This window comes from Rhagoletis zephyria, unplaced genomic scaffold, assembly GCF_001687245.7.
Source record: "Rhagoletis zephyria isolate East Lansing unplaced genomic scaffold, Rhagoletis_zephyria_1.1 Rzeph_scaffold_00800, whole genome shotgun sequence".
NCBI classification, from domain to species: Eukaryota; Metazoa; Arthropoda; class Insecta; order Diptera; family Tephritidae; genus Rhagoletis; species Rhagoletis zephyria.
In genome coordinates this window covers 99,293-110,540 of record NW_016157884.1, presented here as the reverse complement: position 1 = coordinate 110,540, position 11,248 = coordinate 99,293, and the positions used below count along the sequence as shown (strand labels likewise).

The 11,248-nt window shown below is 34.8% G+C and overlaps 1 long non-coding RNA gene across 2 annotated transcripts; it reads left to right on the top strand.

The window, feature by feature from the left end:
* The first annotated feature begins 9,223 nt into the window (after positions 1-9,223).
* On the top strand, positions 9,224-9,591 carry LOC108361591 (uncharacterized). 2 transcript variants are annotated; one of them, XR_001847328.1, is made up of 3 exons: positions 9,224-9,255; positions 9,314-9,427; positions 9,494-9,591. It is a non-coding gene; the product is annotated as an uncharacterized LOC108361591 (long non-coding RNA). The 2 variants fall into 2 exon arrangements; XR_001847327.1 differs by having other exon boundaries at positions 9,289-9,427.
* The last annotated feature ends 1,657 nt before the right edge of the window (positions 9,592-11,248 follow it).

Below are 11,248 nucleotides of genomic sequence, written 5' to 3'. Positions count from 1 at the left end.
GTTGCAAATTTATTATATTGTTAAATAGTCCCAAAGCTACCGCAAAATTATTCATTTTATAGATATATTTATTAAAAGCAACAATTCCAAAACAAACAATTTAGGTTGTCGAACGAACTCGCACAGTTTCAGCAGCTGTTTTCCTAAATTGTAGCAGTGCTGGAAATTCCCAGTGGACTATTAGTTTAGGTACTAAAATTTAGGTAAACTCGCACACAGCATAAGTATAATATTCATCTTTAATGTATGCTGATATTCATGCGTAATGAAGAATAATATGAATAGTTAAGTACATAAATAACGCTTGTGTTTTATAAACTGGAAAACTCAAATCGTAATTATAGCATTGAATGGAGTTTTCTGAAATGTAAGTTTAAAATAAAAAAAGTCCATTGTAAGATTAAATTATTTATGAAAACCGTAAATCTTGTGAATTTATAAAGCCAAATTCTAAATTTCCGAATATATTTAAGTCTTTATTTAAAAAAAACAAGGTTGTATAGCTATACAGATCCCAATGAATGCCAGCACATCCGCTCAGACAGTCCATTAAGCACACCCAAGTTTAAGTGATCTACAAGTTACAAGCGTTTTCAACATTTAACAGTTCATTATCATGTGCGGTGTAATAAACAAATTATACACTGAAATATGATAATCTATACTAGTATCTATAATAATAGACCAAATTTGCAATGTTTTTACACTTTTGCAATAGTTTCGGGCGCTATTACACAGTCATGACTTGTGCCACTCTGCCATAGTACGGTTTTTGCTCCCTTTTATACCAGAATAATTTTGTATACATCTCTGAATCAACAAAATTCATGATCCTTCTCATTATCAACCCTGATCAGATTTTACCCCCGAGGAGTACTCAAAAAGGTTTATTACTACCAAAAATCTGCCCATCCCTGTGTTAGACAGTGAAGTGTGTTTCGCAAGCTATCGAGCGCAGTAGGAGCAGAGCCGACGCGACGCGAATGAAACGACAGCAAACGGCACGCATTTAAATTCGTTGGATTGCCAAATTAACGAGTTGTGGGGAATGATGCAGAATATAACACCCGATTTACATGATTCAAGTACTTGAAAGCAATTCTTGCTCATTCTCTTTTGTGTTTTCTATCTGCTTTTACACGTTTCAATTCTGTTGAATTCAAGTTTTTGGTTCTTTAAATGGGAAGCAACGAAAATGCCAAAAGCAAAGCAAAAGAGTTGAAACGACTTGACGGTACAGACGCATGTGTACTCGTCCCTTTTCTTCTCACCCCCTCTCTCCCACATGCGAGCAGAATTGAATTCAATACTTGAACTGTGTAAAAGCAGTGTAATGAGTTTTTGAGCATAAATTCTCAAAACGAGCATGTTGAAAGAGAACAAAGAAACAATAGTAAAGCTCGGAACACTTTGACGACTGCAACTTCACGACGTAACGACAGCGACATCATTTTGTCGACAAATGTCGCCTTGAAGCCAGCTTCTTAAACATTTTGAAGACCTCAGCGACATAGCAAACAGCTGATTTTAAAGTTTGACATTTTGGTATATTTATTTCACAAATTGTGTATTTTTATTTAAGTAAATAAGAAAAACATGAACAATCAAGAATATGTGATTAATTTTGCGACAATTTAATTTTGCAGCACTACATCTACTCATTGTCGCCGGCAAAATTAGAAATAGATTTAATTTGGCGACGTCGACAATTGCAGTCCTGCAGCCAAGATGTCGTGCTGTCGTCAAAATAATTGTGTCCGTAAGAACGTGTGTATTTAAAATTTGACAGATGCTGCTTGTCGCTTGCTGTCGTCAAAGTGTTCCGAGCTTGAGCGCGAGCGTGATAGCGGGGAGAGAGAAATGAACACGGCATCTGTTGAAATGAACAATGAAGCGAATTGCATTTCCCCTGCTAGAAATTAAACACATTAGGGGTATTCTCTGAGTCTTGCAAAGCCCTTGAATGGTGCACAGATTGCACGGATTGCACGGTTAAAACCGGTTTTCGTATGGGACAGCTTTGCAAACCGTGCAATCCGTGCACTGTGCAAGGGCTTTGCAAGACTCAGAGAATACCCCTATTATAATTGCTCAGTACGGGAAATAGCAGAGACAATTCCAGAATTCGATCTGACAAGTGAAGTGTCAGCTGAACAATTTATCGAACGCGTTAATAGTGTTATATGTGCTTATCAATGGGACGATAAATTAGGGCTGCCAGATCTCTCTGTTGCCAAACCGGGACACTTTAGGGAGGGCCTTACGCTCCCTTCCCTCTCATTTCTACGTGCGAAGGGATGCAGTCAAATTTTATTTTGACAGACAAAAACAAAAGCATAAAAACATGAGATCATGAGATCATTACAACGTACGCCAACAAAACAAAACAACTTATTACAACTAAAGCACGTGAATTTTTCACAATGCATGAACCTTACAGTTTATACTAAATATATGAAAAAACATAAAAGCTCAATTATTAAACTTTGTGCTAAACTCGGGAAAATTCAATAAATTTGCATACAAATTTGCAACATTCTAATCAGACCTTTTATACAAATTTTTAAAATGAAGTTTTGCAGCCCATTAAATTTTAGTTGATTGTTGGTATTGTTTTTACTGAGAGTTTCTTCCATACAAACTATGTTCGATAATTCTTTTTATATGGAAGACATTGTCAGCAAAAAAAATAAATGCTAAAAATCAACGAAATTTTCTGGCAACTTCGGACTTGCACTCTAGGTTTCATGAAAGAAAAAAATTTAAGTACAAGATAACATTAAAATATCAGTCATAATTTTCGTTGCTGTGAATTTGTTCCAAATCGCTAATGTGCAGGTATGTTGAATGCAAGTATCGGAGCAGTTTCCTTATAAATGTTAAAAATAATGCCGCTGATGCGCATTTTGGGGTAGGTATCTTAAATGTGCACTTAAGCACAAAGGCTGCAAAGCAAAATATACTGTATTTAGGTTCATATACTAGTCATCAACTATTGCTTGTACAAAGTTCAACTATCTCGAAATGTAACTATTTCACAAATTAAACCAGTGCACTGAGAGAAAGAAGTTTAGAATTAAAAAAGCGTGCTAAATTAAAAAAATACGCATATGAAAGAGCACCAACCCAACTCGTAATACATTTAAGTATACAAATTTTAGTATTTAGTATAGAAATATTCAATTCAAATACGCCCATATTAAAATGAAGCGATTTGCAATTACCGATTGCTTTTTCATAATTAAGTTAAAAAAAATATTAAAATTCAATGCTGGTTGTAATGGGAATTGAACCCTGACCTTCTGGAAATTAGCAAATTGTGGCAAGCATCCTCGCGCACTCAGGTACTGCCAGACATGTAAATGTGCATTTAAATGTTGAGTTTGAATCAACACCACGCGTGCGTGTTATTCATGTTTACTATGCGTTATTTCCCTCAATGAATTCATACAATTTTTCTGAATATTACAACGCGTTTTTCTCTTAGTGTAGTGATTTTTGAACTTTTATTCAAATTTGTGCAATCAAATCAAAAACCGGGACACTAAAACGAAACCCGGTACATTTTAAGGTTGGACCGGGAGGCGGGGACAAATAGTCTAAAACCGGGACATGTGCGGAAAACCGGGACGTCTGGCACCCCTACGATAAATGCTTATTGTTTGCCGTATACAGTCGCATGAAAGGAGTCGCACGTTTTTGGCTCAACTCGTCAGAGAAGCTACATTCCCATTGGAATAGTTTTGCCAACGAATTGAGAGAGCAATTCCGACATTCCCCTGACGAAGCAGAAGTACATTTTTAAACGCAAAAGGCGGTACGTAAAGAAAACGAAAAGGTGGTAGACTATTGCTTTCTTGTGTGTGCACTCGGGTGACGATTTAAAGTAAGACTTCTTTTACACAGTTCAAGTATTGAATTCAATTCTGCTCGCATGTGGGAGAGAGGGGGTGAGAAGAAAAGGGATGAGTACACATGCATCTGTACCGTCAAGTCGTTTCAACTTTCTTGCTTTGTTTTTGGCATTTTCGTTGCTTCCCATTTAAAGAACCAAAAACTTGAATTCAACAGAATTGAAACGTGTAAAAGCAAATAGAAAACACAAAAGAGAATGAGCAAGAATTGCTTTCAAGTACTTGAATCATATAAATCGGGTGTAAGCGAAACGGCATCAGTGCAATGTGAGAAGGGCTGCGCAGTCGCGACTTTCAAATGGCAAGAACAGCGCAACGCTTTGATACAGTAAAGCAAATGCGCGAAACGCTAGTAGAGTACGAAAAGAATTTTCCAATAAGCACTACGCTTAGTAGTCCCCTTTCAGACACGTCAAGTCTTGCGTTCAAGTCTGCTCGTTTGTTGGCGAAGGAGGTGGGAAGAGAGGGGAAGAGTACAGATACCTCCGTACCGTCAATTCGTTTCAAGTTTTCTTGTCTCTTTTGATCTTTTCGTTGCTTCCCATTTAAAGAAGCAAAAACTTGAATTCAACAGAATTGAAACGTGTAAAAGCAAATAGAAAACACAAAAGAGAATGCGAAAAAAATTGCTTTCAAGACTTGACGTGTCTGAAAGGGGACGTACATTAAAAGTTACAAAGAGAAACAACGAATATGAAAATGTAAGCAAAACTGAAAATCTCAGCAAAACAGATGAAAACAAGTAAATTTTAGCAAAAAAAACCGACTTCAACTCTCATATTAAAAAAAATATATATATATATATATCATGATCCACTCCATTCTCGAAATCGGTTGACGTGGTCCAATGTTATGTGGTAACATACATAAAAAAAAATTATATATATATATATATATATATATATATATATATATATATATATATATATATATTTATCATGATCCACTCCATTATCGAAATCGGTTGACGTGGTCCAATGTTGTGTGGTAACATACATAAAAAAAAATAAAAAAATATTCCGACGAACTGATAACCTCCTCCTTTTTTGGAAGTCGGTTAAAAAGGTAAAGGGTGGCTCAACATATTATAACTGCCAGGAAGTAGGGCATATCTCTTTGAACTATTCAGGGCCTTAACGTCAGCAACGCTGTGCCAAGTGTAATAAAGTGCATACGAGAGGTGAAAATGAATGTAAATTCGCCGCTGTAGTGCGAAGTATATATTGTGAAAGCAATAACCATTTTAAAGTAGGTGTAGCTTTTATTGATTAAAAAATCAGTGTGCGCTGCCATTAAATGTGACCGTGAAGAATGTATGTTAAAAATTACTGGCATATGTGGTGGTTTTCGATACTCAAAAGAAAAAATTAATACAAATATAGTGATCAATGACGAAAATGTATCGGTCACGTTGTACTTAGTTGATGATATTTTGCTTGGTCAGGACAATTTTTGTAGATAACAATTTGCGTTTAAAAATTGACGGTGGCAATGTAACTGTTGAAAAAGTAAATAAACGCTAAATTAAACAAATAAAACGGTGTGTAAGGGATGATATCAAATTAAATGCGAAATAATTGATAAAAATGTGAAATCGGAACTAATGCAAATCATACAAGAATATAGTAATGTGTTCGCAGAAAATTTGAGCGATATTAGCAAAACAGATTTAATCAAAATGGAAATCGAATTGAAAAATAATGAAGTTCTATTGCAATCACCGTATCGGCTTCCGGAACCTAAAAAAACCAATTGTAACAAAGATGACAAACGATTTAATTAAAAACGATATTTTAATATTTTTAATGAGCTTTGTACCACGATAATTTTATTAGAAAAAATGGAAACAGCAACAAAGTCTAGGCGGTAGAAGTTATAGCAGCTTCTTCTACCGCTTAGACTTTGTTGCTTTTGCCATTTTTCCTAATAAAATAATCGTGGTACAAAGCTCAATAAAAATATTAAAATAAAATGTTAATAAGCCACAATATCATCGACAAATACATAGTTTAGGAAGAGCCTGCCTGAAACTATACAAGAAAGCAAATGCATGTATAGAATTGACAACAACAACCACGCTGTCAAGTTTAATTAGCGGCAAATCAGCTGCACTTGATAGCAGTAGGTTGAATAAGGAAAATGAATTAGCAACACAAGTTTACGGAGTGTGCATTAGGGCGGGTCGAAAATCTAATTTTTCTCAAATCTCTTTGTAATGGTGAAAATATATTGTATCATGAAGTCAACAACAAGCCTGCAAAATATTAGTATTTTATTTTAATTGCAAGAGCCCGCGCATCGACCGCCAAGTGACCCACAGCACACTAGTCGAATAAGACCAATTCTTGTTAAAAATTCTGGGTTTAGCAAAAATGTTTGATGCTTGTTATTAGATAATGAATCCGTTAACGCAAAAGATAAAGTCAAACATCATTTTCTCGCAGCCCTTTAGCTTATCGTTAATCTCAAACTAATCTGTTTTTCAACCAAATTGTAATTGTTTTGTTGATAATTGTACTGGTCTATAGTCAAGAGATGTAAATAACAGCATTAACATTGCTAGCGTGCATTTAGGTCACTGGTCCTAAATATCCTAATCTTTTTTTAATATTAGAGTCAGTTTGCGAATGTTTGCAAATTTAGGAACAATATCGGTAGCTCTAATAGAAAAGCCATTATTTTCCATTATCGTGGAAAAAATTTTGTTTATGCAAATGAGTATGAAAACACTGAACAGGCGCAACTACTAGAAACACTAATTAGTTTACTTATGTTTGTGCATACAATATAAAGAACCGCAAATATAGGAAAATGACAACAAATTTTTTTCAACAATTTTTTTGTATATTAAAATAATTTGTTTATAATCTGAACGATTTTCATCATATTATTATCATAAATCAGTAACAGTAAGTCTCGTCTTCAATTTTGTAATTATACGTACCGATCGAGTAACATTTACCAAAGTTATATCGAAAAAATTAAGTGGATCTCCAGTTTTTTCTAAAAAAAATTCTCTTCAATTGTATAAGTCACCTTTAAATGAAAGACCCGGTTTACAGAAAAGTGTGCCAGGGAGTGACTTTTTCGTCCAAGCTGAGGGCAAAACAATATCGTCCAATTGGAGAGTCCTCAAAAGGATTTCCCAGGATATGTTAAAGACTATTGCATTTACCGACTGTCACTTTTTCACATAATGGAATTAACTAAAACATTTATGTATATCTAAACACTTATTGCACGCCCGCTACTTTCATATAAAGGCAAATTTAGAAACCGCGAAAAATGTGCTTCTGCGGTACCATGAAACCATTCCGCACCAATTTTCAAGACTGCATAAATGGACTTAAAATGGGCGCTTCTCACCCTAATTGTATTATCTTAATGTATTTAAATACTTATATGCTTGAAACTACTATTAACTTATCAAACGATACCTAATCTTTGAAAATACATGTTTGACTTCATTAACCACGATCTTGAAAACTGACCAAATCGGCGTGACCAAGTCAATAGTCCTTTTAATATTATATAAACATCCGAAAACATTAAAACGTTTGAAATAAATCTCGTCTCACTTGTTTGNTGTAATTATACGTACCGATCGAGTAACATTTACCAAAGTTATATCGAAAAAATTAAGTGGATCTCCAGTTTTTTCTAAAAAAAATTCTCTTCAATTGTATAAGTCACCTTTAAATGAAAGACCCGGTTTACAGAAAAGTGTGCCAGGGAGTGACTTTTTCGTCCAAGCTGAGGGCAAAACAATATCGTCCAATTGGAGAGTCCTCAAAAGGATTTCCCAGGATATGTTAAAGACTATTGCATTTACCGACTGTCACTTTTTCACATAATGGAATTAACTAAAACATTTATGTATATCTAAACACTTATTGCACGCCCGCTACTTTCATATAAAGGCAAATTTAGAAACCGCGAAAAATGTGCTTCTGCGGTACCATGAAACCATTCCGCACCAATTTTCAAGACTGCATAAATGGACTTAAAATGGGCGCTTCTCACCCTAATTGTATTATCTTAATGTATTTAAATACTTATATGCTTGAAACTACTATTAACTTATCAAACGATACCTAATCTTTGAAAATACATGTTTGACTTCATTAACCACGATCTTGAAAACTGACCAAATCGGCGTGACCAAGTCAATAGTCCTTTTAATATTATATAAACATCCGAAAACATTAAAACGTTTGAAATAAATCTCGTCTCACTTGTTTGTATTTTTCACTTGGTTGCTGAAGTAATGAAGAATTGAAAATGCATGGGGGAAAATTATAGTTTTTGTAAGTTTTATCTTAATATCTTAAAAACTTGTAGACTTATTGAAAAATGATAACTGAACGTGAGGTACTAAATTTAATAACCCTTAATTTGATATATCGTGCTGTTTATAACAATTAACGCATTCCATGGATATTACAAGCCAAAGTTTCATTTTCGAAATTCATACACTTTTATTCAATTTCACGGGCTAAAGATAAGTTTTAAATTAATCTTTCGTGGCCAATAACAATTGGCTTAGACCTAAGACATCATAATATTACTATTACAAAACCGTCAAATGCCTTTTATTTTCCCCCATACAAAATCGACCCAGCCTAGTGTGCATAGCTCAGTGCAAGAATGATAGAATACAAGATTGCGCCGTCCTGGCCGTTGACATTTGTGTACCACAAGTAAACAAAGAATAGAGACAAAGGTAGAACGAGTTGAAACTGTCAAAACAGTTCACTTTACAGCGAAAAACGTGTTTTGATTTTGATCAATGCGAAAATATTGCATTTTTCATCTAATCTATTGGAGAATAGTGAACGTTTTAGTGCACTCCATGCTTTGCAATTAAGGCTGCTGCAGCAAACGTTTTAGTGAACTCCATTGCTTTGCAATTAAGGCTGGTGCAGCAAACTGCGACAGCATCTGAGTGGGATTGATTAGTTAACTTGCTAAAAGAGGCTGCTTGGAACAGAAGCGATATGATTGTGATAAAATGCTGTAAATATAATAATAAAAAAACATTTCGGCTTTGCCACGCCCTATATACACAAAATGCAGCGATTCGTCGCAGCGTTACACTTTCATCTACGCATAATGAGATGGGGCACCATGGCACACTTCATGGAAGGACAACAGCGGGAATCGGAGCCATGCAGTGTGCATGAGTGCAGTACTACCAACAGCTGTTCCTGCAAATCGTGAATATCGTGAAGCATCTGGAACGCAACTATTATTTCGTACCTTGGTCGTTTACGCAACATACCTGAAGAGCTGGAACAAAGATATAAATTACAGGGATTGATCCGGCCCAATAAATATGCAGGTTAGTTGGTGTTATACACATTTGTAAATATAGGGAAAACTTTTGCTTTTTGTCGCAGGCGAATCGAGAAAATCTACTTTCCTCAAAGAGATGCGTATAATACGCGGCATTATTTATGAACTCGAACTTATTCCAAAATACAAATAAGTGATATATCAAAATGTATTACGAGGTAAGCTTTAAATCATTTTTTCCAATAAGATCTGTAAAAGAACTAATCAGGAATCTTTGTTTGAAGGAAAGCACGTATTGATTGATGCTCGTCAAAAACTGGGAATCCCATAGGGAAACACCGAACAAGAAACAATGCGAAATAGGCGAAATTAATTGAATGTAGTAAAGTGGAAATCGACAATTTCATACAGTGGGCTCCATATATTCGTAGACTATGGCAAGATACTTTTGTAGTGTTCTACTTCAATATTGACATAACTCCAAAACCAAACGCTCGAAAACACTGTTTTCAAGTTTTGAATTTTACCTTAATTTAGAAAGGCCGCTATCGTCGCTGAAATGTAAAAAAGCCATAACTAACTACAATTTATATTGCATAAACGATGAAAAGCATCATAATCAATCAAAAATCGAGTTTTGCATATTGAGTTAGTTACGGCATTTTGTATTTTAACGACGATGTGAGATATGGCCCTTCTATGTTAAGGTAACGATATACTCCCATATCAAAAATGAATACTTATTTTGCTCTACTGAGCTAGTGGTAATCAGTGCAGGGGAGATTCCGTAACCAGTTAGCGACAATTTGCGAATCGCTAACTGGTTACAAAATCTCCCTCCAGATATGAAAGTACACAACATAGAAGAGCAGTTAGCAGCCATTTCTCTATACTTAACTCGACTTTGTATTATATTGGACATTGAGATTATGACACTATTGAAGTAAATGAGCAATAAGTAAACACACATTTTTTTGTCTCTTTGTTAATTTAATCAAATAAAACACCTCTTTGAGGTAAAATTTTCGAGTGGCGAAAGCTGAACTAGAAACACAAAATTTATGATATCAATTTCATGACGAAAATTATACGCATTTTTTAACTGCCTTGGAAACGTACGGGAAATCTTTTTTATTCATACGAATCGTTGCAAAAGTTCTGTTTTCTATTTTGTGTTTCTAGCAGTAAACGGAATTTCGCAACGTTCCGAATAAATAAAAAAAGATTTTCCGTACGTTTGAAAGGCAGTTAAAAAATGCGTATAATTTTCGTCACGAAATTGATATCATAAATTTTGTGTTTCTAGCAGTAAACGGAATTTCGCAACGTTCCGAATAAATAAAAAAAGATTTTCCGTACGTTTGAAAGGCAGTTAAAAAATGCGTATAATTTTCGTCACGAAATTGATATCATAAATTTTGTGTTTCTAGTTCAGCTTTCGCCACTCGAAAATTTTACCTCAAAGAGGTGTTTTATGTAGGGAATTTCGGTTTAAGTGGCAACCGGGGAATGGGCAATTTTTTTCGGGGAACTGGGTATGTTATTTTTATATCTGAAAAATTGCTAATGTTTTTTAGCAATAAAGCTTCACTTTCACTAAGTGTAATTTTTTATTTAGGGGAGCACAAATTAACTGTTTAAAATATTGCCTGTCGCTTAAATATCCGCATAAAAGGAAAACACCGCCGATTGCATCGATTACTCATAGACTGTCATTTTAATTTCTCATTTTCTTCCTTTTATAATATTTCTTCTTACATCTAATTTGCAGTTACCTAAACTTCCAAATTCCAACATTAAAACGGTAAGCTCTTCGCCTGCACCTATGAACATACGTATGTGTGCATGTGTACCAGAGAGCGTGGACAAAGCCGTGCTTGCAGTAGGCATACACACACCGCATGCACATAGGTACATTAGAATACTGTAACCATGCATTTACTTACATTAGGGTGGTGCTAAAAACTAAAGGTAAGTAAATTGGTAAGTAAACTCGAATTTCATTTAAAGGGAAAACAAGGTAAGTAGAAAGTAATTAT